The sequence below is a fragment of the Cavia porcellus genome, unplaced genomic scaffold, assembly GCF_034190915.1.
Source record: "Cavia porcellus strain 051 isolate PalLab524CR breed Dunkin Hartley unplaced genomic scaffold, mCavPor4.1 scaffold_25, whole genome shotgun sequence".
Lineage (NCBI taxonomy): Eukaryota > Metazoa > Chordata > Mammalia > Rodentia > Caviidae > Cavia > Cavia porcellus.
This window is the reverse complement of record NW_026947508.1, coordinates 50,936,228-50,960,343: the sequence shown is the minus strand read 5'-3', so window position 1 is coordinate 50,960,343 and position 24,116 is coordinate 50,936,228. Positions and strand designations below refer to the sequence as shown.

Below are 24,116 nucleotides of genomic sequence, written 5' to 3'. Positions count from 1 at the left end.
AGCTACAAAACAGCCATTCTAATTTCATTAATAAATTAGGAATTATATGAGGAATTTTCACAGGTAAACAACCTTTGTAATTTGACCCACAAAGAATTGTAATACCTACTTCATAGATACATTCATGAGTCACCCTTTTAGGAGATAGTCCTTGAACCAATTATTAAACTTTCTTCTAAGGAGAATGTTGTTGTCCTTGGTTACCTTGGAGACTTGAGACCTCCTAGCTTAGCTCAGGAAGCAGACACACTGAGGGGCTGAAGCTACAGTGAGAGCTGGAGTGATCGCCAGGTACCAGTTACCCATCAGGCGCTTGAGCCGAGCTACTTGTTCAACAAGTAACAGCCCTGTGTGGTGGACATAGAAAATGGAGCCGCAGAAAGGTAAAATAAGCTACTAGAGGGAAAGTCAGTTTCCACTCTCTGAGCTTAGGGCTCTCCTGGCACTTCACATTCTGTTTCCTCAAAGTCAATTCTTAGAAGGAAACTGAAGATCTGGCATCTCAAGGTTGATGGAATGTCTTTAAACTTCAGAGACAGGTCGTCTCTTAAGGAACTGGGTCTCAGCTATTAGTGCATTTCTGGAATTGTGAAAAGGAGCTGGAGTACTACAGATTGCACTTTAGATAGAGCAGGAACGCTCCTTGCACACTCATGCAGCGGAAAAACAGTGACCAACTGAAAGGCAGTTAATGAGCCTGGAGAGGTCCCAGGAAAGAGAAGGCAGCTGCAGTGAGTTATGACTGTGACAGCAGCCCAGAGCCAGGGGAAGGTGATTTTAAAAGCTAGCAGAGAGTTTTATCAGGCCATGGAGAGTTTTAACTAGTAGAGATTTGCCTGCATTCCCAACAGTTACTGTCTTCTACTGTGCTTATGAATCCAAGAGTGAGAACATTAATGCATGTGTGCATGAAGAAGCGATGAGCAGAGGCGTGGGGAAGGTTGGTGGAAAGGACCTGGTGTTGGATCCCCCATGTCCCGAATCCACAGTACATGCTAACCAATATTTATGCAGTGAATAAATGAGCAAATGAATGAGTGAGCAGGTGTAAGAATGTAAGCCACAAGTCATTAACCTCCCCTCTCTACCCAGTTACCACCAGCTTTGGCAACTGCAGAAGCACCATCCTAGCCCACGTCTCTGTGCCTGTGCATAGCCTCATCTGTGGGCTGGACACGCTCTCCAGTCCTCCTCCCAGGCCCTAAAAGCATGCAGAAGCCTCTTTCCCCTTCTGGAGCCCCTCTTTTCTGGAAGCTTCCTTTTACCTCTTTGTCATCTTACTTTGTTGACCCTGCCTTTCTGAGAGCAGAAGGAGGTTGAGAGCTCACACTGAAGTTTATGTGTCTTAAGTCCTTTATGGTGTGAACCCCTGAAAGGAGAGATCAGGGCATTAACTTCTTCAGCACTTGAATGTTTTTTTTTTTTGCATCAAGAAGGTGCTGGAGTTGGGCATGGTAGTGCATGTCTGTAATCCCTTAATCCCTGTATTCCCAGCACTCTGGGAGGCTGAGGCAAGAGGATCACAAGTTGGACCTCAGCCTGGGAAACTGAGTGAGCTAGTTATCAAGAGACTCTGTCTGAACTGAAAACAAAAATATAATATAAAATGCTAGAGGTGTAACTCAGTGTGAAGGCCCTGGGTTCAATCCCTAGTACCACAAAGAAAAAGTGTTCTGTGAATATTTGTAAATGAACAAGTGGTTTACAAAGTGTCAGGCAAATTCTTGTGCTCCAATCTGTGGCCCATGCTGCACACAGAAAAGACAAAATACACGCTTTTCTGCACACAGAAAAGAATCTCCCTAGATGGAGACTTCTCTCCAATCTGTGGCCCATGCTTGTGATTTGACAGATAGCGTTGCATGGGGCTCAGGGAAGTGGGTTCAGAACTTATATTTCCCACCACCTACTGGCTGGTTTTAGGAAAATGTCATCTCTGAGCCTTACGCTACCTATGAGTAATATGAGAGTATGGGACTCAGTGATGATCAACACCTAGAACTTCCAGGGTTCTAGAGCTTAAGGTTTTTAGCAAGAGACCAGGTGAACTAAAAGCCTTCTCCACATCAAAGTTGAGGCCGTGTCAATGGGATTGTGTTTTGTAGAGCACCGATCCCACCATACACTGCTTAGATCTACCACTGAAAGGAAATTGTAGTCAGTGTAGAGAACAAAGGGTGTGGCCTGCTGCTCCCATGACACGCGCGTGGACAGTGGGACCCCTGGAACAGACGTGCTGTGCTGCGGCAGCACCAGAGAGAACCCTGAGGAGTGAGGGGTGCTCAGGATATGTTCTGGGGAAATTCCATGCTGATGTGCAGGGAGGCCATTCCACTGCCAAGAATCCAGAAATCCCAGTCTCAGGGGTTTGAGTCAGACTCTCCCTGAAGAAAGAGGGGAAGGGAGGCAAAATTATGGCTCTGGGCTTGTTGCACTGTGTATCTGACACTAAGATCTTTTTCTAGTGATCCAATCAGTAGGGTGGGATGACAGGCTACGTTCTTATGCCTGCTCATTCATTCATTCACTCACTCCTTCACTTCATAAATGTTTGGAGGATTGAGGGTAGTGACCCCTCAATAGCAGGTGGGGCGAGAGGACCATGGTATCCAATGGTAAAAAGGAAACAGAGCCTTAGTGGTTGTGGAACATACATTGCCTACTTTACCTCATTCGATTTTCACAGCAAATCCAAAAGAGAGATGTTACCACTTGATGGCGAGGTGATGGGGTCGCCAAGAGACATAAATATAACCAAGCCACACAAATAATTGTAACGGACCTACGACGTGAGCTGGGGTTTTCTGGGTTCCAATATGCGAGCTCTTTACATTAAATGTGGCAGTCTTCAAAGGCAGGTTTTTGCTTGCTTTCTCCATGATTGTGCTGAGCCTGACTGTTCTACTCTCTGTGCGCTGAGCCTCATTTTTTTCTCCTATGTAAAATGAGAATAATGATTTCTCTATTTCGTGGAAGTTCTTGTGATGATTAAATAAACACATTTTTTCCTTTATGATATTTTTCTTACCCATTCAGTTCTTAAACCAAGGTAAACTAAAAATTAAACTTGAATATGTCATTTGTTTTCATGTAACAGTGTTGATACCAAGTGGGTTAATATCAAATGTAATTTATAGTTTCCATGATACTCTGTGAATTTTGGGAGAATATGTATATGTTGTCCATTTATTAAAATATGTAAGTCAAGTAGATGGTAATAAAATGTAGCAAGCACTCTGTTCTGTCTTTGCTTGGGTTTGAGCACAACAGTGCTGTCTTTTTATTTGCATTATAAATAAAATTTATGAGAAATGTATCTTAGAGGGGTAAGTGTTGTGCACATTAATTTTTAGCTACCCCCATTGAGGAAAACATGTGAACAGGAGAAATTCCTGCAGTCTTCAGGCTGTCTAGGAGCCTTGGCATAAGTTCAGGGAAGGTGACTTTTGGGTTTGCTGAGTGAAACTAAGAAATTCAACTGACTTAACATGTGTATCTTGCTTGCTGTGAGGCAGGCTCAGTGGTAGAGCTCTCTTGACACTGAGGAGGAAACCTCAGGCTGGCAGAGCACTGCTCTCTGTGGGATTCAGAAGGCAACTCACTGGAAGGAGATGGAAGGTAGGAGTATGAGGTGTTAGTAACACACGCTACTCCCCAGGATAGGAGAGAAGGGAGGTTGTGTATTGTGGGTTCTCGTGAATTTCATTTCAAACTTCTGCTCCATGTTTGCACATGAGTGTGGTGTCTCCTGGATAAAACAGTCCCAGACTAGGTCTCCCCACATCCTCCCAAATCAGGAGGAGTTTGTATCCTCACATTTCTCTTTCTTCCTTTCTCTTGTCTTCCCCTCCCTCCCCTCCCTCCCCTTCCCTCCCTCCCCTCCCCTCCCTTTCTCTCTCTCTGTCTTTTCCTCTCCTTGCCTCCCTCCCTCCTTCTCTTCCTTCTTTTCATCTTTCTTTCCTCTCTTCCATTCATTCTTCCTTTGTCCTTCCTCTCTTCTTCCCTTTGGACTCCCTTCCTTCCCTCTGGCCTCCCTTCCTTCCTTCTCTGTGACATTGGCGATTGAGTTTATAGCCTTTGTGCTGAGCTACTTTTTATTTTTGTATTGAGGGTCTCACTAAGCTGCTAAGTTGCCCAGACAGAGCTCAAACATGTGACTCTCCCACCTCAGACTTCCCAGCGCTGGATTAGAGGCACGCACATCACACCAGGGTCTGACATAGTAATTCACTTCTTAACTACAGTGCCTTTTCTCTTCAGCACATGCAGTCACCAAATAGAATCTTCATGGACCCGGCCATACCCCATCTTTCTCTGAGCTCCCAGAACTCCACATATGGTCAAGTTGAAAATAACAACTGATATAGCTTACTTGTTTGATCTTACTACATTTCTGTAAGGTAGAGGTTAACAATAACTTTCATTTTATAGGGGAAGAAACCAAGGGCACATTTACTGACCTGACTTTCCCAAGAGAACCCAGAGAGCAGAGGTTAGAATTCAGACCCAGGCAATCCAGCTCCAAAACTATCACATGATGAGTTCTCCAGAGGCAGAGGCAGAGGCAGAGGCAGAGGCAGAGGCAGAGGCAGGGGCAGAGGCAGAGGCAGAAGCAGGGGCAGAGGCAGGGGCAGAGGCAGAGGCAGAAGCAGGGGCAGAGGCAGGGGCAGAGGCAGGGGCAGAGGCAGGGGCAGAGGCAGAGGCAGAAGCAGGGGCAGAGGCAGAGGCAGGGGCAGAGGCAGGGGCAGAGGCAGGGGCAGAGGCAGAGGCAGATAGGCCTTGGGATACAATGTGTTCCATAGAGATATTGCATGCGAGGAAGCAGGAAGAGGCAGGGCCGTGCACGGGTGGATACTGCCCCTTTCAGTTGGTTCAACTTGGGCGCAGATGGCTGGACCTTTATACATCCTGCTTGCCCAGTCTGGTGATATGGACTTCCCCAAGAGAGGGGATCAAGCCCAGATGTTGCTGGCATCTGAAAGCTGTGTACATATTACACCCTTCAGAGCTGACCAGGAAACCTTTTCTTCCAGAGAATCTGGGCAGCTCATATCTGTGTCAGCCATGTATAACGAATTGCCTCTTAGGGAAAACACAATCATCATTTGTTAACAGAATGTTTATTAATTAAAATAACGATAATGATGGCTATAACTCACTGAGTCATTAATCATCATTAAAATAAGTGGAGACTAATGCTGTATCATATATCCTCGTTTTACCAATAATGACATAGAGATTTGCTGAAGTTAGACAACCTGTCCAGAGCTGTCTAATGAATAACTGGGAGAGGTATGATTCTCTCCTAGACGTTTTTATGCTTACTCCGCCTCCCAAGCTCCAGGTGAGTTTTTGTTTAAGCTTCTCCAGATACTGTGCTTTCATCTGTTTTGTGATCTCCAGAACCTCAAATGCAATGAAAGATCAATTAGTGGATCAATAAATCTTCTATTTAAAAGACATATTTGTAATGGAAACTGGCAAAATATTTTACTAATTTAGCAATTAGTTTGGGAACAGTTTATATTTTAATTAGCCATATTAAAGAGTTAGAACTTTGTCTAATGTCTCTTCAAAATGAAAGCAAAGGGAAAAACAAAAGCACATGCACACACACACACACACACACACACACACACACCATACAAGGAGTGCGTACAAGTGGCTAATTAGTGTGTTGAATCCATCAGCCAGGAGAATAAGAAACCAGAGGCTCCGAAGGAAGAGCACCAGGGAACTTTCCACGGCAGGCATTTGAGTATGTGGCTTCCTCACTGACAAGTCCTTCGCTGCACGGAGTTCTGAACTGAGGAAGTTGTGGAAGCCGGTGCTGGAGTTTCCGTCATTGCTGGTGTGGGATAATCCTGCCGAGTTAAAGGGAGGGGAGCTGCCCTCTGTGAAGGAGTGGAGAGCGGCGGCAGGCGCAGAGGGAAGGACTCTGCTCAGTAGGATGAAATACACTCTAAAGAACACTCGTGAGGAAGTAATTCTTCCTTCATTGGAAGTGCTCAGGCAGAGGCCGACCAAGGAGGGCTCTCTAGGGTGAAGCAGGGCTGAGGAGATGACTGCAAAGGTCAGCAGAATCTGAGAGCTCGTGGACACACAAGATGGAGAATAAATCCCAGACACAAAAAGAGCCTCTGAGAGTGAAGTCTTAGCTTATAGGCAGGTGAGAGTGGCCGCTCCATAAATACCTGCTAAATGAATTGGGCTTTTTTTAATGAAAAAGTAAAATAAAAATTTCATAATAAAATAATAGAAGAATAACAATAGTTAATACACTTATTGTTATTTGCAAAGTAGTTACTCACAGTATGAGACATAGGCATGAAAATTCTCCAAACTATATTAGCATAAAACTTTCCTTTCAATGAATTAAAAGTAACTAGTAGTATAACAATCTTGCATTTCTTTTCAAATAATGCCTTCATTCTTAAAAGAATGTTTGAATGTAATGGTATATACAACTCCACATAAGCTAAAAGTTAAAATGAGTTTATCAGTGCAAAGATATTTTGCAAATTATAAGTGTCAGAGCTTGGGTTCCTTAGAAAACAAAGCTCGAGACAAGGATTTAAGTGCATAATATGGTTGCCTTCTAAGTACTTAGAGAAGAGTAAGTAAAGCTGTTGTGTATACAGAATAGTCCTAAACAGTGACAGCTGCAACAACTATCCACTGAAGAGTAAGGATTTTACTGAGGCTAAAGGGGCAGGAGGCAGAGGAATGCATATTTTGAAAGAACTCCAAGAGAATTCGAGTACTTTTTGGGAAGGACACTTTGTCTTTTAAAAAATATTATTACAACAGTAAATGCACTGAACAAATGCTGGGTGCCTCTGAAACTATGTGTAGAAAAAAACAAAATTGAAGTCAGTAAATGGCCAGGAGAGCAAAAAAGGTTAAATCCAAGTGACAGAAATGCCCGTAAGAACAGAAACTCCAGCATGAAGGATAAATGGTCAAGCTCCAAAATCTTCAGGAGGTTTCTTTTCTTTATTTTTTGATGCAAGAGGTAGGAAAAAGTAATCTGAAAGACATTGTGTCTCTTCTCTTTCATTTTCTTTTTTCTTTCCCTTTGCCCTCTTTCTTTCTCTCTCTCAAACACCAAACACATTTGAAAGGGTTCACAAATTATAGATCTAATCTGAGCTCTTTACTGTTGGAAATTGTGCATTTACAGGTCACATGATAGACATAGTTGTAGTGAAGGGAGAAATTCAGGTGCAGGGAGATATTTATATCATGTGCACTCGAATGACCAGAGTGGAATGGATCTTAGTTGCTGTTAGGAGACACACTGGAGAAATAAGCACAACTATCAAGAGCATTTTTTAATTAAGAAATTCTAATCCCAGTGTTGACATAGTGAGCTCCTTAGGGTAACTTGAGAGCACAGTGCAGCTTACACCTCTGTGCGTTTCGGTATATTTCTCCCCTTGGACTGAGTGCCTGACAGTCCACGTCACCTGCCCACCACCATCCCTCTGGATGACAACCACATTATAATTTGGGTAGTTTAATTCCCCCCCCCAAGTACACTATAATTTCCTTAGCACTGGTCAGATACCAGCAGATCTCAAAATTCAACACCCATAAAAATACTCCAGGATCTTGTGAAAAAATTACAGATTCTGATTCAGTGAGGTGTGCAGTGGGGCTGAAATTCTGCATTTTTGGCACGCTTGAGGATGTTGCTCTTGGTGATCTCTAAATTGCCTTTGGAATGGGAAGGTCTTAGTTCACCCTATAGCAATCCTCAGTTTATTTCTCTATTTTGACTATTAAGACCATGGAATTTTTGCCTTTTTAAAATTCCTATGGCATAATCTCACTGACACTGAATAAGATACTCCCATGAATTAATGTACAGGCATTATCTCCTCAGCTCGCGACAACAACCTAAAGTGTCAGCATGAACAGTCACCTCTCTTTTCTCTCAAGGAGAAGGAAACTTACTGATAAGAAGACAGAGTCAGACTTGACAGAGTGATGCCACCTGAAAGTCTTGAGTGCCAGGCTGAGTGCCCCTTGCTTTCCATGGTGAGATCATTAGGCAGGTAGGGTCTGAGAGAGGAGAGGCTGAAAAAATAGTTACAACTCTTCCTAACACTGTGTTAAGAGACTGGTACTTTACAGTGTTAGCTGTAGAGAACACAGCTGATCTAGAGTTGCAGGAAATCCTTGGTCTTGGGAGATTTGGACCACACTCCACACTGTGACGTTTCATTCCATTCTTACAGCTGAACAAATATGACACATGTAATTTCCAAGGCCACCACTGGTTTTATGTATTAATTCTTGGGATTTATGGTGTTTTGTAATCTCTTTCCAAATCTCCATACAATAGTTAATTATTTAAGCTGCCTTACAACCCTCAGAGGAAGGACAGGGGTGCTATTCTGCCCTGCACCCGTGGGGAGGTGTGCAGAGAGAGGCAGAAGTGCTGTGGCCACCAGCGTGCCAGGGCAGAGATCGTGCTGCCTTGCGTGAGCTCCGAGAGTTTGTCCTGGAAGAAAGTGTGCCCATGCCTGCCTGCAGGCAAGGGAGGGGCCTCTCAAAAGACTTCTAAAATCTGGAGACGGACCTTCAAAAACCATTTGATTAGCAAAAGGAGGAATATCATTTTTGAATAGCTAATCCATATCAGAGAGAGTGCTATAACACTTAGCGTTTTTCCTTTTATTCATAGAGAAATGTGAGTTTGGGGGTGATGATCAGACAGCAGCTACCCTTTATGGAGAATTTGCACTGTGCTAGGTGCTACACTTTTTTGCCTCTTTGGAACCTCATGAAGCACTTGTGATCATCTTTCCATCACAGAAGGGAATAGAATAATCTAAGATACTTAATATATAATATAAGTGGGATTTAATTCTAGGATATCTGTGTCTCTAGTGCTGGGCTCTCTCCATTTGTTTATGAGCTAAGCAGTTTCTTCATTTGTAAAATTATATGTATTATATTGAAAGGGTTTTGGCCCAGACAGGACACTGTAGCCGGTAAAGCCAAAGAGCTCTTATCTCCCCCACCCTTAGGAATTTACCTATGGCGCCAAACAAAGACCAATGGGCTACCTGTGTATCCCTAATGCCCCCTGAGGTTCCACCCCAAACTGAGGCTACTTATGTGCCTCACTCCACGCGCTCCACGGAGAGAACGCAGACCCCGGGGTGGAGATGCCGCGCCCCAGGGAATCGGGTGTATCTCTCCCCACATTCTCAAAATAAAGGTCATTTATATTTCATACTTCTTATCTTTTCAGCCGCCGTCAGTCCCGCACAGTTCTATCAATATAATTATATATAATTATAAAATTATATATATTATATATAGTGGATTCTGTGATTGTATCCTGGATTCAGTAAGGATGTAACAGATTAAGGCAAGAAAAGACCTGAGCTCAAATTTTGTCTTAATTCTTAATAATCACAACGTTTTATACAGCCCATTTAACTTTGTGACCCTCAATTTTAAGGGCTGTAAAATGAAGACAATAATACCTGCCTTACAGGTTCACGAAGATGAAAGGACGCAATCTGTACAGTGTGTACTGTTTAGCCCTTGTCGTGCAGAAGCACTTAGTGGAACCTGCTTTTCCCCCTTCTACCCTCTCCTTTTGGGTTGTTTCTTCCCTACTTTCTTCTTCTCAGGCTGACCCCCAGCAAGTGACGTCACCTTCTCAAATGCTAACTGCAGTCTTGTAGCTCTTCCTGGAAGCTCTTACCCCTGTCACCTCACTTAATCAACTGCCAGTCATCATTCTCCGTGATGGAGCCCATCACACCAGGCACAGACATCTTTCATCCAGCGTCTTCCTGCAGACTGATTCTCATTTTAAGTCTCTTCTACCTGTGAGGTTGATTCTCAATGACTTACTATTTTAAGAAACCCGGTGCTTATTTCCTCTGACTTGATCAGAGCCAGAGTGCTGGCAAAGTCTTTAAGGCAGCATCTTACTAAGAGATGTTTTCTATACATATTTAAGTAAAGGAGGAAAGGAAGGTAATCCCCTAGAGGTGGATTATTCCAAATGTCTATCTCTAACTTTTGAGGTCTTTTCTTTTCAGAAATTGGATTTAGCACCCCCTGAAGTTTATTCTTTGTCATCAAACAAGTGTTTGGTAAAAATGGAATTAAGTTCTTCCTCCACACCCTTCCCCTGGTAAAGTGAATTGCAAACTTTCCCAGCAAAGCTGTCAGAAATCCTGGTGCAGTCAGTTATTCTGAGACAATAGAAGACAATAAATAATAAACATCACCATAAACAATAGATTCTAATTCTTTCTTACTACTGACAAAGAGCTTTGGGCCTTGCAGAAGACCACAGAGGGGGATTACCTGATTCTTGCTGAGGCAGATGGCCAGAAACTTCTAAAATATGCCTTGTGGCTTGCACCGTGGGTGCTGGCCACAGTGCCATGCTTCCCTTTCTGTTCCCTGGCTGTGATGACACTGGACCCTGCCTCCACCTGACAGGCTGCAGCAGTGCCTTAAGGTACCTCCATCTGCCTGGTGGCACCAATGAGATTCCAGGCTGGTGACTGACTCCTACCGTCTCCAAAACGCTAGAGTAGTTCCAGATAGGTTGTCCCACCTAAGAGCTCTGGCTCAGTAACAGATGTAATGATTCAAAACTCTTTTTCTTACATTGACTTAGGAGAAAACAAACCAAAGGAGGACACTAGACTCTCCACATCTATTCAGGACAGCTTTCAATTCTAAGATTTTTCTACTCCTGCTTCCTTAATGTACAAGAGTGACAGCTTCTATATGGAGCTAAAGATGTGCTAGAAACTATCCTAACCTCTTAAATACATTAATTTATATAATCTTCATAATAATCTTATTAGACATGCATAGTACTTTTATTCCACTATTATTATGCTGATTTTGAGAGTAAGAATTCAGAGATTAAATGATTTACCTGTGTTTTAAGTAAAGTATTAGAGTTGGGTTGCTAAATAGTGGTAAATACATAAGAGTAGCAGTTGTTTACATAAATGTTTAGAGTTTACGGTGAGTGAATGAATGTTCATATATATTATCTCATTTTCTCATCACAAGAGAGAACTGGAGAAGACAAGATACAGTTCTTGTTCTCTTATCACCAGGAGGTCACAGTGTTACGATAGCTGAGAGCATAAGCATTGAATTCAGACATGGGCTTGAATTTTGACTCTGAATTTCAGAGTATTTCTTCACGAGTAAAATGGGAGTTTAAATGTCACGTTATAGCGTTTTCTTGAGTTCTGTTTTCTTTTACTATGGATGGAACTCAGGCCCTCACACTGAGCTACAATCTCAGCCCCATTAAAATTTTCTATTTGGTTTTGAAACAGGGTCCCTGTCTTAGTTATTTTTCTTTCATTGCTGAGACAAAATACTGGATATCCAAAGTTAAGGAAGAAAAGGTTTACTTTGCTCATACTTTGTAGAAGTTTCAGCTGGCTCCAAGGCAGGGTAACCTGGCACAGGGGCAACACTTCAAGGTGGCAGAAGACAGAGAAAGCAGCAAGAGCAGAGGGAGTCATAAGCCTCTTTTCCTCCCTTATATCATATGCAAGTTAGCCACCCTCGGGTGGGTGTGGCACTCACAATTTCCATACCCTCTTCTAGCACAGGCACAGGATATTTACAAAGTGAGGAATCTGGTCCCCTGCTGAGTCACTTAGTTCTACTTTTAAACTTCTCAAGTTGATGCAATGAACAACATCCTAAAATTGTAAGGGCATATCCTCTATGCTCCAGCACCGAGAACTACTGAGTTCCTTAGTTAAGCTTCTAGACTTCTCAAGTTGATATGATCTATCAACCATTATAGTCCCACCATTCCCAGGCTGGGCTTGAACTTGCAGTCCTGCTTCAGTTTCTCAGAGTGCTGGAATTGTGGGCATGCACCGCCTCAGCAGGTTGGAGTTTTAGAAGTAGTAAATGAAATAGTGAAGATGAGAACTTCGCATCGCGTGCAGAAGTGTTAACAACTACTCTTCCTTCTTTCCATAAACACTGGGCATTGTATCTGTTATGTACAAAGTCACCTTCCCTTCATCCCTGCTTCAGATGATGATGACTGCTATGGTACAGCAATTATTTGCTTTCCAAGAGCTCATGTGAAGGAAGCTTGGCCCCTTGCATGGTTGCATTGGTTGGGGGTGTAAGGTTTGTTGAGTGTTGTAGTCAGGGGTTGTGCAGAGAACAATTAGAATCAGGACATGGAGTTTATAATATTGTTTTATGACGGTCACCCAGAGAACACAAGAAACTGCAGGAAATCTATCTGCAACACCAAAAACAGAATATTTAGTCAAGGGCCTAAATCCCACAGTAATGTCCCACATGAGTCCAGATGAAGACCTAGAGCCCATGATAATGACTCCCATGAGTCCAACTGGAGGTCCAGAGCCCACAAGAAGGACTCACACCAATCTCTTTTATGGATCTGTGCCTGGAAGGCCCAAAGGTCAGTGATGGAAGCCAGGAAGTCTATGCCAGCAGGACGAAGGAGCTGTGTTGGTGGGATGAGGGTTCTATGCTGGAGCTGAGAAGTCACACTCACAACAAAGACTACAGCTGTCCTGAAAGGCACGACAGCCATCCTCAGCAACACAGAGACCTCAAGCTCCTCCGATGACAAGCACCGTTCAGTACATGCCAGGAAGCCAGCATGATGAGTTCATCCTGGAGACCAAGAGGCACACATTTTCCTCTCTGGAGCCAAAAGCAATGCTCGATGTGAGGACCAGAGCTTCTGCAGAATAACCAATGGCTCAAGCAGCAACACATAGGAAAACCCACAGTGCCTCAACGCCTCAACACAATAGCTTCTCCTCTCCACATCTCTATTTATGCGGACAATTTTCCTCAGGTGAGACATCTATACTCAGCGCCCATGCTGATGTAATCCAGCTGGCATTAAGCTGACCACCAGTTTTAATCCATAACACTGAGATATCTTGAGGATGATTAGGAAAGTGACCTTGGAAAGACTGTGGGACCCCAGACTCTCTGACATGCTGCTGGAAGTGTGATATTTTCTTCAGAAACTGGTTTCTGCCATGATATGGTGGATCAAGAGGGCCTTCACTACAGCTGAGCTGGTGCCAACCCAGTGCCTTTGAGTCTCCAGAACTCTGAACAAAATAAGCTTCTTTATAAAATTAGTCCACTTTAGCTATTTCATTGTAGCCATGCAAAACAAATGAATGTGCTGGGAGAACATGTTAGAGTTTGCTTTGAAAGAAAATGTAATATAGTTGAACAAATACTGAGCACCTTCTGTGGGGTCAGACATTGCACTAACAAGGCAATAGAAAGATGAATATGATTATATGCAATCCTTTCCTCCAAGGAGCACACACCCCTGGAGATCAACATATGTATATATAAAATCTCATCTAACAAATGAGAAGACAGGATGGGAATGGAGGGGACAAAACCATTTTTTATGGATCACTGCTGACCCCATAGAATTCTAGGTAATGGGACTATTCTATTTGTGTTGTCCAAAACAGTAATTACTAGACTATTGGTCACTTGAAATATGGCTGGGGCAACACAGAAATTAGATATATAACTTTATTTAATCTTAATGAACTTATATTAAAACAGCCTCCATGAGTAGCCGTTACCATGCTGGAGAGAACATCCTAGGAGACACAGGAAGATTAGCGGCAGACTTTGATGTTGAGCTCTTCTCCGCTTGACTGAAAATCTGGGATCTTCTGCATTATGTGAGGAGGTATGGGCAACATTTTGAGCTTCTTTCATAGTGTTCTCTGCCCCTTAGGGGTTGGTAGAGGGCTAATCATGCCCACTAGTAGGTGATTCTGAAGAAGAGCAGCCAACACCTGGTGCAGGCACTTTCTCCTCTCACAGAGCTGGAATGGTGAGTGTGAGTGCTTAGTCTTCCCCATCAAAGCTGTTGTGTGTGTGTAAATTCCATGTTATAGTAGTGATTTTTGCAGAATTCCTGATGCAATAAGAAGGCCAACTGGGGGACTCATATAAGGAAGACTCCTGAAGATCTTTAGTAAGAAAACAGGACAAAGGCTTTGCATTAAGAGGGTGAAATCTTATAACACTATGAGCCAAATGGTTTCAAATTTCCTTTCTTTCATGGTCAGGCTTTCAGAAGCCACACAACACTGACAATATGTTTGTTGCCAACTTGAATGTAAGGGTCTGATGATGCAATTCTGAAATCTTTACAAATATAAATAAGTAGTACCACATTTGCCTTTACTATTGCTGTGATTTTTACTGATATGACAGTTCATGCAGGAAGGGTTGGATGGAGCAACTATGAGAGTTAGAGGAATGTTATACCTAATGGAAAAAATGCATGTGTGATTACAAAGTCTTATAATTTCTGCAAAATGATTGTGGTGAATTGATAACTGGTGGTCAACTAGTAGTACCAGCTGAACTGAATCAGCATGGTGATGAGTGTAGATGGCCCACCTGAGGATGGTTACCAACATAAAAAGGAGAACAGGAGAGGAAGTAGTGTTATCGGTTCTCTGTGTTGTTGTTGGTTCTCCTGTAGGAGCTTGTTCCTGATATGAACTCAACTATTATCATCAGAGGAGCTCGGGACCTTGTTCCTGAGAATCGCTGTGGTTCACTTAGGGGAAGCTCTGGTCCTTACTTTGAGCATCACTTCTTGGCTCTGGAGGGGAAGATGGTTGTTGTTCAATCTCCAGGAGAAGCTTGTCATGCTGACTTTCTGATATGACCTCAGCTGTTATCACTGGAGGAGCTCAGAACCTCACTGTCACTGAGGATGGCTATGGTACTTTTCAGAGAAGCCCTGGTCTTTACTTTGAGCATTGCTTCTTGGTTCCACTGCAAAACCCTCAATCTACTGGCACAGATCCTTCATCCTGCTGGAACAGATGTTCTGGCTTCCACCACTGACCTTTGGGCCTTTCAAGTACAGATCCATGAAATAGAATTGCAGGAGTCACTGTTGTGGGCTCTAGATCTTCACCTGGACTTACGTAGGATATTGTGGGATCCGGGCCCTAAACTGGATTTCTTGAGTCCTGGTGTATGGACAGATTTCTCTCACTTTTTGCATTTAACTCTTTGGTTGACTATTATAAAAGAATACTATAAATTATGAGTCTTATATAAATTGTTTTCTTATAAACCTTGACTACAGCAATGATTTATTCATTAACTTAGTAACATTGATAATTAGCTAAATTTACATTTGATCTAATAACAAAATATTGATAGAGGAATGATGGGAAGAAAAGAATTTTCAAGATCTACTTAGAATAGGATTATCAGAAAAAATGTCTGAATAGATGACCTTTGAGCTGTGTTTGAATGATAAGAAATGAGCCATACACATAGACTAGGAAGAGAATGCTGCAAAGAGGAAATGAAAAAGGTTTTGACACAAGGTGAGCCTGGAACAGTCAAAGGGAAACAACCCAATAAAATGGAGCAGAAGTCAAGAACAGCTATCATGTTTCTTATGCTTATAAAGGGCTCTTGTGTAGGTAAGTTGTACAAGCAAACATGAAGCTCAGAAGAGAGGTTTCATTGGACAAACTTGAGATGCATCAGCCCCAGATGGTGTTGAAATCACAGGACTGGATGAAGTCACTTAGAAACCATTCTCAGAAAAGTGACAAAAGAATTAACACTGAACTGAGAGGACCATGGCATTTAGGGATTGAGCAAAGGAACATGAAAATGCAAATAGAAATGGAAAGGATGGCCCAGAGGGTGAGAGAGAAATCAAAACTTCAGGGTATCACAGAAGCCACAAAAAAGATTGTGTCAATAAAAAAACACAGGTCAGATAGCTCAAATCCTACTAAGCATTAAATGCAGCAAAGTGCCTGCCAATATTGCAGAAGGTGAAATGCTGGCAAATGTAATAGAAGTCCCATTGAGGTTGTAGGGACTGGGCTGGTTAGAGTTAACTGACCAGTGAAACAGGAAGAGTAAAGACAGTGATGTGTATTCTACACTTTCCTTTCTGAGCCTTTGCTATGAAGGAAAATAGTGTGACAGTCACTAGCACGAGATGTGAAATCAAAGGTTTTTCCAGATTGCACTTGAGAATGTACTCAGGGGAAGGATTCAACACAGAGAAGGAGACTGATGCAGCAGGAGAGAGGCAGGTTAATCAAGGAACCCCAGGTGGTGAGCAGGAAGAAGGGATGAGACTTTGGGTGAGAGGAAGCAGCTGGTCCCCAAAAGGAGGAAGGAGAGCAGCAGTAGAAACAGAGAAAGAAGTATTAACAGACTTGGTGAGAAAATGGGGAGCCGCTACCATTTCGTGCTTTTGCTTTTTTTTTTTTTTTTTTTTTTAATTTTGTCACTGACACCGGCCAAGGGCATCAAATGTGAAGAATGTAAACAAATAAAGTTTAAGAAGGGCAAAAATGTGAAATACATGACTTGCAGATGTGGTAAGTAAGCTAATAAGTTTCTTTGAGATTAGTGTTGAGTGGATGAGTTTGGAGATCGCGATACTGAAATGAGATACGCTCTTAATTGTCTAATTTTTCTTAAGAGTGAGCAGGGAGAAGATAACTGGTGGGTTCAGTCAGAGTTTGAGGTTTTTGTCTTGTGGAAGAAGGAAAAAAAGGAGGTGCATTTGAGGAATTAGTAAAATGGTAAACCATGGAAAGCTTGACAAGTTTGGTGAGTGGATTAAAGACCACTTTGCATAGGTGATGAATTGTTGAGGGAAACTGCTGGAAAAAGTAAGCAGGAGAGGATGGAGGTGGTAGTCAGAAAAGAAAGCAGGGTACTTGAGCATGAGATTTAGGAGGTAGTGCATTTGCTGGAGGTGCCGAGGCTCTGGTGGCAACTACAGGGAGGTGAAGATGGTCACTTGGAGAGAAGTGGGCCAGAACCAACAAGCTAGACTGTTGAATGGACCATCAAAAGGACTGATGCAAGGGAGATAGTAATGGCAGGTTAGGGGGCAGCAAGTTTGATTAGTTAGTGTTTGGGATGCATCTCATGCTTTCTCTCTTTTACATAAGATAAAACACTTTGGTGGAGTTAGGAATCTGAGTTTTGAACCTCACCTGTCACTTAAGATCTGGGAACCTTGGGCAATTATCTTCCTATCTTACATCCCTTCCTTTCCTCCTTCCTTCCTTTCCCTGTCCTTTTTTTCCATTTTGAAGCTCTCCTAGATCATGAAAAGTAATAGAGATATAGTAGTGAGCAAAAAGACATAGAATTTGCCTCATAAATCTTATATGAGAGAGAGAAGCAATCCAATAATTAGTATAATAAATGTATAATTATAAACTGTGAAAAGAGCTGTGAATTGAGATTGTATAGCAAGGAGACTTTCCTTTATGAAGAGGGAGGGAGAGTCAGGGAAGCATTCCCTGTAAAAGAGATATTTGGCCTGAGATCTTGAAGGATGAGTAGAAGTTAACTTGGATTATAGGGTGAGGCCAAGGGACATAAGGACTCTGTTCCAGACATAAAGACCTACACATGCAAAGTCCCAGGGGTAAGAGGAGCTCTCTACTTTGGAAAAACTGACATACAAAGCTTGTCTGATTGGATTTTATGTAACCATGGCAGGAGAAGGAGATGAAGAGCTGGGCACAGGCCAGAATTTTCAAGGAGATTTAGGTTATGTTAAGTGTTTTGGTCTTTAACTTGAGAGCAATAGGAAAAAATTAGAGTGCTTTCAAACGAGATTGTTAAAAAATGGGAGGAGGAGACGGGAATTATTTGTAGCCAAAAGTAGCTTCAGAGTAAAGGATGTTGGATGGAAAGTGGATGGATTTGAAAATTAAATAGAAAAATAAGACTCCGTGACGGTGTGAATGAGGAGGTTTGACGGGGTGGTGGTGGGATCAAGGATCATAACAATTTCAAGTTCACGGCATCTCTCCAAGCATTAACTTTTTCATCTCAGAAAAGAAGAAGAAACAAACAAACAAAAAAGCACGTGTGAAATTGCTTTGTAAAGTTGTAAAGTGTTATTTTTGTTATCTGTGGAAATATTTAGTAATGAGCTATATACGAATAAGCTAATTATCCCCTGGCCTATTTCCAAAGAAGATGTCAAATTACTGAAGACAGAGACCAAATATAAATTGCCATATGTCTCTAATTCATATGCTATTGTGCTCATCCTTGCATGGTTAATTTTTCCTTCGCTGTTGAGACTTGTCCCTCCTGCTCTCATACCCATCTCTACCTTTTTCTTGCTTGCCTTTCTGTTGAGAGATGTTGCCCCAGAAGTCTCTGTTAGCTAGGTTCCTATGTCATCCAGCTGCTTTCTTGCTCAGTTTCCCCAGGGAGATATGCCAGAGAGAGACCGGAAGTGGTGGGCAGGGAAAGCACAGAACTTTTGTTTTTTCTATGAGCCAAGTAGTAGCTCAGAATCTTCCATGGCCTCTGGCTGCAGTTTCCACCAACCATGCTTGACTCAGGCATCTCGCTCCTGCCTGCCACTGCCAGCCTCTGGGACACCTTGTGGTCTCCTGACTTCTCGTCCTTCCCTCATCCATGTAATCAGTTTATTATATTAAATTTTTCTGCTTTAGACAGTTGGGGCAGTTCTTTTGAACAGGTTGTATCCTGACTGGTAGATAAACATGCAGGCCAAGTTGTATTGATTATCAAATAGAATTTCTTTAAACTATGTAATGTTTTCATGTAAACTTCGAAACTTTAAACATAAAATAAAAAGAAAGTATCTCATCAATATAAAGTAATTCAAAATTATAAATAAACTTAGGATGGCATCTATTTAGCAATAGCAAGATTAAATATAAATGTTTTCAACTATTTTTTCAGCTGACTAAACTTCATAGTTGAAATAAATGTTGTCATTAAATGTTCTTTTAAATGGTGTTTAGCTAGTTTGAATTTGAAGAGAAAACATTCTTCAGCAGAGAGAGTGATAAGAGTCATCAAAAATAAAATAAACAACTAACATACTTTGGAAAACCTTGCCATTATGTCATAGTATTGCATGCTATCTTGGCAAATTTGTGGATAGTTTTAATTTTTTTTGTTTCATTTAGTAATAGTTTTATATAAAACAGTAACACCATTGGCAAGGATCTTACTATGTTGCTTCAAAATTTATTTGGAGGTTTCTCTGTTTCTTGCAATAGCCTATTTTTCCAAGATGCTATTATTAATTGATTTGTTGATGTACTTAACTTTATTTTAAAAAACATTTATAGAATAATTATTTGATGACCGTCTGTACAGAATAAAATACTGTATTATTTGTTATTAATCTATTTAAAATAATTTATTCAGATGAAATTTAAATAATGAATTGAACATTGTAAAGTAAACAATTGAAGGAATTTTTTATATTCACAGTGTTGAATAAAACCCGTTATCTATCTAATTCCTAAATGCTCTCATCACTCCAAAGAAAAACACGCTCCTCATTCCTCTCTTCACTAGCCCTTGGCAGTCACCAGTTATTTCTCTAAATTTATCTATTCTAGATATTTCAGGAAATTGCATTCACATGGTATGGAATATTTTCTGTTTGGCCTCTTTCATAGTGCATGGCTTTGTGTTGTTGCTGTTGTTGTTTGTTTTTGCAATACAGCAAATTGAACCCAGGGCCCTCACGGTGAGCTGCAAAAACTTTTTTTTTTGAAACAGGATCTCACAAGTTGTCCAGGCTGGGCTCAAACCTGCAGTCCACCTACCTGAGTCTCCAGCATGTTGAAATTACAGGTAAGCGCTATCATGCCCAGATTCACGGTATGGTTTTGAGGTCTAGCCATCTTGTGGCATGCATCAGTACCATTCATGTTAGGACAGAATAATCATCCACTTGAAGATTTATACTACAATTTGTTTACCCCTTCCTATGTTATTTGGAATGTTTCCACCTGTCAGTTCTCATGGATGGTGCTAATAGGAATGTATGTCCATGTGCTTGTTTACATGTCTGTTTTCAATTTTGGGGGGTATAGATGTAAAAGCAGAATTGGGAAGCACATGGTAATTTTGTGTTTTGCTGTTTGAGGAACTGTTAAACTACGTTTCACAGCAGGAAACATTTTACCTTCCAAACAGCAATGGATAAGAATTCCAGTTTCTCCACCTCTCTGCTGCTGTTTCTTTTTAAAAATGAAATTAGCAGCATTTTCATAATGGCTGTGAAGTGGAGTCTCATGTGGCTTTGATTTACATTTCTCTAATGACGAATAATGTTCATCATTTTCTCGTATGCATGGTGGCTCTGGCATAACCGTCTATTTTATTCACCTTTAAATAGCTGTTTTGTCTTTTTACCATTTAGTTGTGGGAATTCTTTAGATATTTATGCTACTAGGTTTTCTCAGATGTGTCATTTGCAGACACTGTCTCCCAAACTGAAGGTTTTTTTTTCAGTTTCCCTTTTAATGTCTGGAGGCAGAAAAATGTTTTCAACTTGGATGAAGTCCCTTCTATTTTTTCCCACTTTTGTTGCTCATGTTTTTGGTATCATAGCTAAGAATTTACTATTGTTAGACTCCAGGTTGTGATAATTAATCTATTTTCAATGTATGTAAAATGGTGAGCACATCTTTTACAACATGTACCACTTTATATATGTGACTATATGTGTACACTAAGTGCGATGTGTATACACAGTACTGTTTATGTGTGCATGTATGACTTACATTAATTTACAAAACTGTTTTCAATTTATCGATTCATTTTTTTAAACAATGCTGTGAAGTAGACAGAAGAATAGTCATTATGCTCATTTTAATGATGAGAAATTCTAGACCTGAGGACTGCACACTCCACACCTAGCTGCAGCCACCTTCAGGGCCCTACACTGCTGCCAGGAGGACCTGGGGACTGTGGACTCCCCTCCAGTCCCTGGGTTTGCTACAGCATGGGGCAACAGAGGTGACAACCAACATAATGACTTGACTGAACAACAGAGACCAACACCCAAGAGAAGAACTCATGGAAAAAGCAATCAGAAAAAATACTATTCACAATAACATAAAAAATTAAATACTGAGATATTATCATAACTAAGGAAATGAAAGACCTCTACTGTGAAAATTATATCGGACATATAAAGGAGATCAAGGAAGATATCAGAAAGTAGAAAAATGTCCCCTGTTCCTGGATAGGCAAAAACAACATAGTCAAAATGTTCACACTATGAAAACTGATATACAGAGTTAACATAAATTCAATCAAAATACCAATGTTATTTCTGAAAAAGCTAGAGAAAACAATCTTAAAATTTACATACAATCGAAGGAGATATAGAAGAGCAAGAGTAATCCGGGGTAACAAAAGCAAAACAAGTGGCACCACAATCTCAGATTTAAAGTTATTCTGCAAGAAAACAGTGACTAAAACAGCATGGTACTGGCCTCAAAATAAGCACATGGATCAACTGGAACAGAAATTAAAAAGAGGAAGAAATATCAGGCACATATAACTATTTAATATTTGATAAAGGGACCAAAATAATACACGGGAGGAAAGAGAGCCTCATTAATAGATGATGTGGAAAAAAATGGATAAGTACATGCAGGAAATTGAGTCAAGACTCAAATTTTCTTACCATGTACTACATAAAAATTTAAACAGACCAAAGATGTAAATGTTGAAATAAAAACAATCTGCTGGTAGATAAAATAGGTAACTCTTGAAGGTATGGGTATAGACAAGAGTTTCTGAATAGAATCCCAATGGTAAAAGAAATAATAACAAGAATCAATAAATAGAATCAGATGAAATTCAAAACTTCTGCACAGCAAAGGAAACAACCAGAAGAGTGAAGAGAAAGCATAATATTTGCTAACTATTTCATGGACAGAATATATAAAGAACTCTAAAAGAATTATAACTGCTAAAATAAAAAGATCAATCAAAAATAGACAACGGGGCCTGACGGGGCACACCTAGCCACCTCCCCTGAGCCCTGGGAACTGAGGGCGTGCAAGGTGATTTCCTGTGCATTTGTGCTCCTTCTGAGAGAGATTGTAACAGTAGTTACGATCCTACCCAGCATCCTAGACCACCAGAGGATGCAGAGGAGGTCTCTGTGGGCCTGACGAGGCCATGCCCAGCAATCTCCAATGAGTCCTGGGGAGCTGAGGGTATGCAAGGTGATTTCCAGCATGTCCATGGGAAGCTTTGGAACATCACTTGAAACCTGGAAATACAGGAAAATGACAAAACAAAAGACCAAAGTGCAATCTCAAACCTCCAGGCCATCCCAAGCAAGCCTAAGAGCCATGTACATAGAAGAAAATATAAGCCATACACTTGAAATGCTGAAATGATAACAACTGAAATAAAGCAATAACTCCAGGAAGCTATAAAAGAACTCAAATCAGAAATAGTCTCCCCCAGGGTAAAGAAGAAATGATAAATGTAATGAAAGAAATGCTTTAGATGTCTAAAGACTACATAGTTAAAAAATTAGAGGAACAATGCAAAAAGATGAAAGCCCTGAATGAACAAAATAAGAAACAAACAGAATGCATGAAGCAGATTCAAACAGATATACAGGAAATCAAAAATTCCATTGAAAGCTGGCAAAACCAACTCAGTGAAAGTGAAGATAGAATTTCAGACCTCAACAACAAGATTGCAGCTAGTGAACAGGAAAGGAAAGATCTTTTAAAAATAGCAAGGAATCAGGCAATAACTATTCAACAGCTGCAAGATGATGCAAAGAAAAACAACATAAGATTAATAAGGATACATGAAAAAGAAGGGGGCAACACAAATGATATCAAGAGGCTATCTACAGAAATAATAGCTGAAAATTTCCCAAACATGAGAATGGAAACTGACTTATGGATCAGTGAAGCATATAGAACTCCAAATAGCCATAACCAAAATAAAACTATACCCAGACATATAACAATCAACATCACAGAAATCCAACATAAGAACAGAATATTAAAAGCTGTTAGAGAAAAGAAACAGATCACCTATAAATGAAAACCTATCAGAATCACAGCAGACTTCTCAACACAAACAATGAAGTCAAGAAGAGCATGGAATGAAGTATTTCAGATCCCAAAGGAAAATGCCTTCCAACCCAGACAGATGTACCTTCAAAATTGTCCTTCAAAATGGATGGAGAAATAAGATACTTCCATGGCAAAGGAGAGCTAAATAATTCCATGATCACTAAGCCAACCCTGCAAAGAATACTGAAAGGCATTCTAGATACACATAGGAAACAACCACTAAGCAAGGCAGACAATGAAACAGAGTGAAAAGGTAAAGAAGCAACAGCAGAAAGATAACATGTAAAAAATAAACCAGTATGTATCAGTTATAACCATTAATGTAAATAGCCTCAATTCACCAATTAAAAGAAACAGACTGGTAGAATGGATTAAGGAATGACATCCAACCATATGCTGTCTACAGTCAACCCATCTGACCCAAAGGGAAACTCATAGACTGAAAGTCCAAGGATGGAAAACAATACTTCATGCAATAGGAACTCAAAAAAAAAAGCAGGGGTAGCTATGTTGTTGGCAGACAATGTGAACTTCCAACCAAGAATGATCTGAAGAGATAAAAAAAAAAAAGGTCACAATATACTAGTTAGGAGAAAACTTCAAGAGGAAGAGGTAACAATCTTAAATATATATGCACAAAATTTGGGAGCACCCAGCTATATAAAATAAGTATTGCCAGAAATGAAAAATCAAATAAGCAATAACACAATTATAACTGGAGACCTTAACATGTCATTGACACAAAGTGACAGATCAGCCAGACAGAAAATTAAAAAAGAAAAGAATTGAATCACACCTGTGAGAAAATGGAATTGATAGACATATACAGAGTGTTCCACGCAACAACATCAGAATATACATTCTTCTCAACAGTAAATAGGACATTCTCTAAAATAGACCATATATTAGCCCACAGAACATAAGTAAGTAAATACAAAAGAACTGAAATTATCCTATGCATGTTATCAGAACATGGGATCCACCATGAAACTAGAAATTAATGATAAAAAACTGCAAAAACCCAACAAATACATGGAAATTGAATAATACACTCCTGAACAATCAGTGGATCACAGAGGAAATCAAAGAAGAAATTAATATGTACAAGCAAATGGAAATACAAATACAACTTACTGG

At 40.7% G+C, this 24,116-nt stretch overlaps 2 long non-coding RNA genes across 2 annotated transcripts in view; one reads left to right on the top strand and one right to left on the bottom strand.

Annotated features, from left to right (window-relative positions):
- The first annotated feature begins 3,477 nt into the window (after positions 1-3,477).
- Positions 3,478-24,116, top strand: part of LOC106026305 (uncharacterized) — a 36,737-nt gene continuing 16,098 nt past the window's right edge. The window contains exons 1-3 of the long non-coding RNA XR_001199924.2: positions 3,478-3,618; positions 13,612-13,741; positions 19,636-19,710. This is a non-coding gene — a long non-coding RNA (uncharacterized LOC106026305). The remainder of the gene's footprint in view (positions 3,619-13,611; positions 13,742-19,635; positions 19,711-24,116) is intronic.
- On the bottom strand, positions 5,111-8,179 carry LOC134473082 (uncharacterized). The gene is made up of 3 exons (XR_010043199.1): positions 7,960-8,179; positions 5,660-6,197; positions 5,111-5,406 (listed from the first exon to the last, which is right to left on the bottom strand). It is a non-coding gene; the product is annotated as an uncharacterized LOC134473082 (long non-coding RNA).